General features: G+C 33.1%; 1 long non-coding RNA gene across 1 annotated transcript; it reads right to left on the bottom strand.

Annotated features, from left to right (window-relative positions):
* Positions 1 to 200: 200 nt before the first annotated feature.
* On the bottom strand, positions 201 to 2,008 carry LOC137659530 (uncharacterized). The gene is made up of 2 exons (XR_011047569.1): positions 1,765 to 2,008; positions 201 to 1,470 (listed from the first exon to the last, which is right to left on the bottom strand). It is a non-coding gene; the product is annotated as an uncharacterized lncRNA (long non-coding RNA).
* Positions 2,009 to 9,770: the final 7,762 nt, after the last annotated feature.

Below are 9,770 nucleotides of genomic sequence, written 5' to 3'. Positions count from 1 at the left end.
ATATATATATATATATATATATATATATATATACAAGGTCTATAGATATAAGAGGTCTTCTCAGGCCACCTTAGTGCGCAAGTAGCCGGATGGTGGGAGTCGGGTCGGTCAGAGCAATGACGTCACTCAGACTTAACCGTGGCTAAGTAAGCTGTGGAACTTCCAGAAGAAAATAAAGGAACCATGCTTTCTGCTTTGTATTTTTCAATCTTTTCGAATATTTATATTTTATTCTTTTAGGATAATAAAAGTAAGATTACAAATACATAACTTTATTACACTCAAACAACCAAACAAATATTTGATGATGTAAATAACTGAAATTTGTCGAGCAACAGACAGTTTAAATTCATTAAAATAGATAATGATATATACACAATATATATTTCAGTTATGTTCTATATCACGTTGCAAGCTTTTTCATTTTATTCTGCACTTTTCTTGATGAACTAATATTCCTATTTAAAACACGAATTCTAAAAAATGTACGACATCTAACAAAAAATTTAATCACTTCGTATGGTAATGGGATATCATTGCTTTTAAAACACTCGCTAATTAAATCAGTCAATTTATCTGTCGCTCCTTTTCCAGGTTATAGATATTTTTCTCCATGATGACAAAGAAACATTTTTTCCCATGGTTTTTAAATGCACCAAAAATTCTTTGCTTGGTTGCATTAGTTTTCCATCTCTTGCACTTATGGCACCAATCCACGTGCCATCTCCCTTCGTCGCTGCAGTTCCAAGGAATTCATATTCAGGAAACTTACGAGCTATATAACCACCTACGTATTGTATGCCTCCATCTTCCATCGCTTTCCCTAATGCTTCTTTTTCAGTGTCAAATTCTACCGATTCCAAAATGCCAGGTTCTACAGCTATCTTACTTGACCAGCCATATAAAGTTGATAAAGAAGAAAAAGTTAATTTCCACTCTTCTCCCAAAAACTTATAAGCTTTTGGACTCAAACTGCGTAACGTAAGGCTTTATTGATATCATCGTCTTCCCAAGTATTAATATTACTTCCAGTGACAAGACATGCTACTTGTTTGGGTGAAAAGTATTTCTTTAAATCAGCTTTGACTACAGCAGTTCCTGATACATACATCTCATTAAACTTAACGTACATCGCTGTTTTCTCTTTTTCTCAGTTTTCCTTTTCTTTTTCCCACTTGACCTTATTATCCAACCATTTAGCTTTTTCATTTTCCCATTTACCCCTCTCAGTAGCAAAACAGCTTTCTTTAACTTCCCACTGCTCTTTTTCACATTTCCACTTTACCTCATATTCTTCCCACTTCCGTTTGATATCATCTCTCTCCTTCTCCAGTTGCAAATCTTCAATCGTGGGCACCGATTTGACTTTTTGTACAAAAATCTTCCCTGTTTCGTCGTGCTCTTGACTAAGAATTTCATCTACAAGTCGTTTTTGTCCTCTTTTTTCGGCTCTTACCATCCTGGACGTATCTGATTAAAATTAAAATTGAATTATTAAAAAAATGGACTTGTATAGAGAACAGTGTGATTAGAATTTTCTGACATTATTGAATATGTAAAAATCTGAACTAAAATTTATGAATGGTACTTTTTCACAGCGAAATGGAATAAAAAAATTTTTCTTTTAACTATATATGAGGAAAACAACTGATTGCGCTGATGAATAATAAAGGGGATATACAATAATTATAATCTATGTAAGTTGATTACAGCGTCATTTATATCTTAATGTTTAACCAACAATACACGATACTGGTTTCTTACCTTGTGATGTGAATGTTGAGTTGTAGGTAAATGCATCGTCGGTACAGATCCTTTCTTTACTCTGATGAGAGATCAAGGCACTGGTTGATTCAGCAATTCATACATCAAATTCCTTTCAAATGCATCAGCTTCAAAGTGTTTACTACATATCTGAGCGTTTTCCCCATTAATAAGATCTCGTTTGCACAGCTGAATCCACGTTTTCCTTGTAATGATGTCCTTAGGGAATTTATGAAAAGTGAGATCCTTACTTTTTCCTCTATATGAGAAGCATCCGAAAACTGCACAATTACTGGGCTTTTGTTATATATATATATATATATATATATATATATATATATATATATATATATATATATATATATATATATATATATATATATATATAAGCTATAATCAGCAAGGCGGAAGTGTACACCGCGTTTGCTTGTAAACAACTGTCCGGTCAAGGGGTGGAAATAGTCTATAGACCTTGGCCGCACCTATAGGTCCTGCCTACGTCACAGTCTGTACCTGCGCAGAAGAGTCATATTTTTTGTCGGGGCTGAGAAGACCTCCTTCATCTATAGACCTTGTGTGTATATATATATATATATATATATATATATATATATATATATATATATATATGCGTATGATTTACTGGTATTTACACGTTGGTACAATGTATATTCATTGTTATTTATATGTGTAAGCCCATAGTGCCATACACGTGTGTATATATATATATATATATATATATATATATATATATATGTATATATATACAAAAATTTATGTATATATATATATATATATATATATACATATATATATATATATATATATATATATATATATATATATATATATATATATATATATATATATATATATATATATATATATATATATATATATATGTATGTGTGTGTGTGTTTGTGTCTGTATGTGTATATATAAAATAAGATTTCTGGTTCAATGTATCAATGATATAATTATTATGTTGAATAAAAACGCGTAATTTACATCAATAAAAATACAATGACATTTTCACTAAATTCTTTCTAAAAGAGAATATACTAAGTATACGACAATAAGCCTGCATAGTGCACATTTTAAATTTGTGGTCATGCCATTGATTTTTGTCTAGGCAAAACGCCCACCACTTTCACGAGAATAATCAATATACTTTAGTTTTCAATGATATGTTGGGTGATATATTGTTTTCGTATATGAATGATTTAATCATCTGTGAAAGACTCTTTGATTAAATATTTATTAAATTTAAATTAGTGCGAAATAAGTTACGTCAATTTAATTTGAAAATGAAGACAAATAAGCATGATTTAAAGATTATATATTTAGTCTGTTTAGGTTATTTAGTTTCAAAATTTGGATTGAGGGTTGTTAACGATAAGGTTCATTTATTGCTAATTTTTCTGTTCCAATTCCGGTTAGGGAAGTTCAACAGCTTTTACAGAATGCTCTTATATAATTACTCTGTTACAGCAAATCCTGATCTACTTTAGAATAATCCTCTTATACATTAATTTTGATTATAAAATAAAGAAAAAGCTATATTGCAACTTATGCTTCAGATTATGGACTTGGAAGAATTTGGTTACAATGGCATTTTATTCAAGGAAATAAAAATTCATATTATAGTAATAATGAGGAGAAATTATCATTAAATGATAGGAAAGCTCTAGTTATCGTAAACAGTTTATTTAAGTTTATTATTTACGGCTAGGACGTGATTACATTAAATGATCACAAGGCCTTAAGACTTTGGTTTAGATGTTTCGATTTGAGTCAAAAGAAGATTACAATGTTCGCCACAAATTAGCCTAAATATGTGTCAGGCAAAACGGATACTATGACCAACACTATCACATTATCCCATCACTGGTGCTGATAACCATTTCCATATTTGGGATAATGTTATTTTACAGCATATGTAGGACCATCAACTAATTTGAATAATAGTTATGATAATGTGAATGATCATATGCATTGCATTGCAATAGGTGATTATGACGATAATTTTATACATATACGTCAATAGTAAATATGATACAAAAGATAATTCCTGAATGACAGATAATATTATATTAAAAGGAAAAAAATGGTGGAAAATGAAAGTATAATAATGAAACTTTGGAGAGCTCGTAGGATTCGTCCTATAAAATGCGCTTACTTAGTTTATGAAATGTTTGGATGTCGTCATGAAATTTCAAATAGCCTATCTCATTTCTGACTATAGGAAGAATCTAATAATCTGGTCCTAAGATGTTCTTGTAACTCCTTAACCACTTTATAGGTTTCGTTATTTCACCAACTGATTCATGTGTGTTTGAGTCAAGGTCGACTCCGCCTCGATAATATATATATATATATATATATATATATATATATATATATATATATATATATATATATATATATATACAGTAAATATATATATATATATATATATATATATATTTACTGTATATATATATATATATATATATATATATATATATATATATATATATATATTTACTGGATATATATATATATATATATATATATATATATATATATATATATATATATATATATATATATATACATATATATATATATTTCGTAGCTTCATATTTGTGTCTAAAATTACGTTCAAGAATGTTAAAAACATCTCGAAACTTAAATAAAAGTCAGTCACATTTTACGTATTACTTAAAAAATTCGAAAAAATAAGTATACAAAAAAGACTATAGAAAATATTAAAAAAAAAAACAATATACATATATAAAAATAAAAAATTGCGAGAAAATTCCTGAGAAGATGGGCAACAATTTGCGACAGACATAATGGAAGTCGGACCTATAGTGGGCCTAATCTGAAAAGAGAAAATACGGTAAGTTTTAGGGCTAAAAAAATTGTCAAAATTTCACTAATATTTAGGAGGTTAGTAAATGAATTAAAATTTGTGTACAATTTATATAAAATTAATCCCGATTATCACAGAATTGAATGTGTATCAACTGTAGTAGTAATAGCAGTAGTTGCTGAAGTAGTAGTAGTAGGAGCAGGAGAGAGAGAGAGAGAGAGAGAGAGAGAGAGAGAGAGAGAGAGAGAGAGAGAGATAGAGAGAGAGAGAGAGATAAGGATACATTCGGTGGCCAGATCTTCGTCGCTGACTTCAACTTTATCACAATACGGAGGAGTAAGGAAAGTTTGGATCCTGAAAATACTATAAATGTCACTGTGTGTTGAACAATAATCTTAGGAGAGCATTTTTGATATGCTATTGACACTGTTAAAGTCTGCCCCGACTCCTCTGCTAATGGGACCTACCAGTAATCCTTCTTTAGATTTATCTAATTCGGGTATGGAGATTTACCTAAACTCTCCTGGAAGTCTTGAATGAGGAAGCGGGTAGGACACTGGTTTTGTCGATGCTTTCAAATTTCGAAACTCAAAACCGAGCCTTCCCCTCCGTTTTCCTTACGCACTAGGACCAGTAGCCCTTTGTAATCCTGTGGCCCGTATTAGATAGCGTGCCCAGTGAGAAAGGAGTCCACCGATCCTTTAGACACACATCTAATGCCTTCAGTAAAATTAGTCATGGCTCCATTGAGGCAAAGCCATTCCTTCTGGGCATCTAAACATCGGTTTCTATGAATATTCTAATGGAACATGTTACATTTTCATATAAATTTACCTTCAAATTCCCTCTAAAACGACTAATGAAGTTAGCTGAATGATTCGCGACTTTAATAGGAGGGCAGTCTGGGATCTGGCTTCATTCATTAACCCTTCTTGTTCTTTGCTCGTGGTGGGGGTCATTCTCCTATAAATCTGTTCCTTCGATTCCATACCCATATTTCTTTATAATAAAGAGCAACAACGTGTCTGGTGTCTGGTGATATATATATATATATATATATATATATATATATATATACAGTATATATATATATATATATATATATATATATATATATATATATATATTTACATTAGAATTTTTCTCTTTCCTGTCATGCTTAGCAGCGTTACCAGATGTATGACTACTCAGTCTCTCCTCTTCCCTTGGGGAGGTGGGGAGAGAGAGTAATCATACCCTGGTGAGAGGGGGTACCCCGCGAGGTGCACCAGGAAACCACAACTTCCCACGAATAGCAAAAACTTTCGAGTGGGGCTGGGTAAGGATTGAAACTTTCTGTGGGTTGCTAATCTATTGAAATATGTACCCGTCATTGTTGACGGCATAATTGAACTTATCACTATACCCGCACCGAAGAGCTTTCTTCCATCAGAAGTAAACTTGTTCTTCGATAACGTTCTTCCATCAAGCGGGGTTAGCACCGAGACCTATGTTGGTGACAACGACTTTGATACTGATGCTGATTTTGAAAAAAAGTTTTATGATCCAAATTTCCCGTAAAAAAAGATGGTGACGACTATAATTATCATGTTAATGAATGGGAAAATGATCATGCTGGTGTGCTTAATATCAGGAATATTAACTTTACAGGAAATGATCTTTATTTCTGTCTCAGTAGTGTAATTAGATATCTGGATGCCAGAATTTCTGATATCAATCACTCAGTAGTGCAATGCAATTAACCATAGATTTATTTTCCATTTGAATGGCAAGACGTTCACGAGAAAATTATTACTAAATAAACATGCTTGTGACTGCATAGTTTTTGTTGGCCGTAATGGTGAAACATTCCCAAGTAGTCAAGGGCTGCCTCGTAATAACTGCTTCAGAGCATACCATAAGCAGGTGGACTACAGAGCAAAGTAAACATCAATAGTCGATGTATCAGTAGTAATTAAAGTATTGGTAATTTTTATGTAATGCATTTTGATTTAAACATCTTTACAGATCCGCTTTAATTGGATTCTGTAAATAACTATGTTTTATGAAATTCCAAATTCATACTGTTATATCAATACTTTTTTCCTTCTCAGCCTCATTAATGTTGAAAATAATCATGTCAATAACATATCACTAGCAGCTATACAAATGAAGCACACTGATTGTGTATGGAGTTCCATGTATAAAAAATAAGAGGAATTTTTAAAATAAGCTTAACCATTTCCAGTCTCACGTAGGCAGTTAGTCGCCCTTCGTAAAATTTCTAGGAGGTATCAATGGTGGCTGACAGCCTCCCACCATAAATAAAAAGCTCAAATCTTTGTACAAACTGGATCTAGTGCCCCTCCAAGATCAGCTGTGTTTTTTTTTTCTTTTTTTGCTTCTTAGGAATCTAAGAAAATTAATCTGCTTCATATTGATTATCTATACCCTACTAAAATTAATTTCAAATCTACCTGTGAATCATGGCTGGTCTGTGGCTAGATTCTGTCGTTTAGTGCACGTGGTTCCCAGGTGATAGGTACATCTCGAGCCTTATTGGCCTTTTTCGGGCACACTCGTTTGTAATCTGTTAGTAATAGCCCACAAGGTAATAGGGGTCCCCTTGCTAGGCTACCCCCCGCTCCAACCACCATCACACAAGGAATTTTTTTTCTTATTTATTCACATGCCTTTTATGGAAAGCTGATTGGTAACATTGTATAAACTTTGAAGCAATGCATATTTTTTACTTATTTTCATAGTAACAGCTATTTTGAAAAATACATAAAACGATTTATGTCATCATATCTTTGGTTTCAGTTATCATAGAATCATTATCTCTGCACCAAAAAGCATGTTTTTTTAGGTCAAGCACTCCATTGGTGGACATTTTAGTTATCCATGATTGACCATTCTTAAGAAATTTGAGAATTTAATTGCAAAAACTCATGTCTTATGACTTACATTTAATATTTCTACATTCAGTTTTTTACTTTCAGTCTAAGGGGGAGAAAATTTACACCTATTATTAAATCATGTCATCTAACATTATCTAACTTGATTTCAACTTTTTTTTCCAGGTACTAGGAAAGGACTAAGAGTGAAGTATGTCAGTTAGTGAGAGGACTGATTCTGCGTCTGGCGGACCATCCTAGAAATGGAGGGGGATTAGCAATATTACATCAATATGTCTGAGTCCGCTGGGAGTAATTCATGTACCGGGATTGGAGACAGACAAATATAGTGAAATTAAACTCTTTACTTCCATAGAGAGTTCATAGGAAATATTTATTAAAGTACAGGAAATAAAAAGTAGGAGATTTACTGACATGTTAACTTTAACATACAGAATGACAGATATGTGATTAAATCATCTTTTCATGGTTATCATAGAGAATGCTATAAGAAATGAGAGGAACAGATATCCTATCTAGGACCAAGAGAACGTCTAGAGAAAGTATAATCTTCACCCCTGATTGTATATTCTGTAACTCTGATATAGAAGGTAAAAGTAAGAGCATGTTGGATAACTCAAGGTGTTTGTCAATTTGAATTTGGAGAATGACAAGATCTGAAACAGCCATCTGAGTTGAGGAATGATGACCGTCTAGTAAAAGAGGATCGGAGGCAAAGATCTATTTGTATATAACGCAAAGTACAACAGAAAATCATACGATATTCAAGATCCAAAAAGTTGGCAAAGTAACGATGAACAGAGAAAAAGACAACTAGTATTGGGAGACTAAAAGATTTGCTTTCAACAAAGTCTGTGAGGCCATAGAACAAGAGGTCTTCATCAGCAATAGAATGTGAAAACTTTGTGATCTGAAGGAACTACACATAGCACAAAAGGAAGAAAAATAGTTTCCCAGTCTAGAATACAGAGTCACAAAACTTGAAGACAAACTCCAGAATCATCACAAGTATTTATATGCACTGAGTGAAGGTGGACCATAGTACCACGGATGCATCAAGTATAATAGTAGCATGAGCATAGAAGAAGCAGACATATGTACTTGTGTCATCTAATACAATCAGAGAATCGGGGAAGGAGCTACAATTGTGTCATCAACAGAAGCTTTAAAGAAGCTGAGGAGCTGAAGTGGCCTCCTAAATTTCTTGATTTGGAATGTAATGCAAAGATAACAAACAGAATTTCGAATTATTCTGACCAATATCTTCCCAAAAAACAATGTTACCAAAACACCGAAGATTCAGCTACTGATCGTATCAATTCGACAAGACATTTGCAATGCTGCAACTTATGTTTGTGAAGTGCCCAAAACATATTCGGTTGAGTATGACTATGAGGCACCTCTATAGGAGTGAACAACTTGTAACTGTTCTCAACAGAATGGGGAACTTTGAGAATTATTGCTACACCTTGGAGATAAAGACAGGCTTAGCTAAAGCAATTATAGACTTCTACACTTCTCTCTACTGAAATTGTTAGAGTTCCACAATCCAAGTCTGTGTTTTACACAGAGTTCGATAATTTCGATCAGCTTCTGAATACGATTACTGGAATTGATTATGATCATACAGCACATGGAATAATACTGCAATACATTGAAGGGCCTTCAAAGTCTCATATTTGTCTCTGTGTTGAAATACCATCAATAGAAAGAACTAAAGAACGTACTCTTCATCTCGAGACTGCAGAATGGCCAGATGGTTACATGACAGTACACCAAAACTTCAAACTAACTAACACTCCTGTGACATACTCAGGTCTTGAGGACTCGTTCAATGATGTTATCCAGCACCAAAAGTTTTGGATCCTAGCCAGGATAAATAGCCAGTCCACGCAGATGCTAGTTTCACCATCACCACATTCGACATAGGAGTGTGTATGAAGGCATATCCTTTCACATGAAATAACCCTGATTGGTACCAAAGCCATATGATACTCATAGGAACATTCCATTACCAATGTGCAAATTTTTGACTTCTACACTTCTCTCTACTGAAATTGTTAGAGTTCCACAATCAAAGTCTGTGTATCACTCAGAGTTCGACACTTTCAATCAGCTTCGGAATACGATTACTGGAAAGGATTATGATCATATAGCACATGGAATAATACTGCAATTCATTGCAGGGCCTTCAAAGTACCTACTCTTCATCTCGAGACTGCAGAATGACCAGATTTTTACATGACAGTACA

Source organism: Palaemon carinicauda, chromosome 20 (assembly GCF_036898095.1).
Source record: "Palaemon carinicauda isolate YSFRI2023 chromosome 20, ASM3689809v2, whole genome shotgun sequence".
NCBI classification, from domain to species: Eukaryota; Metazoa; Arthropoda; class Malacostraca; order Decapoda; family Palaemonidae; genus Palaemon; species Palaemon carinicauda.
This window is presented reverse-complemented; position numbering and strand designations above follow the sequence as displayed.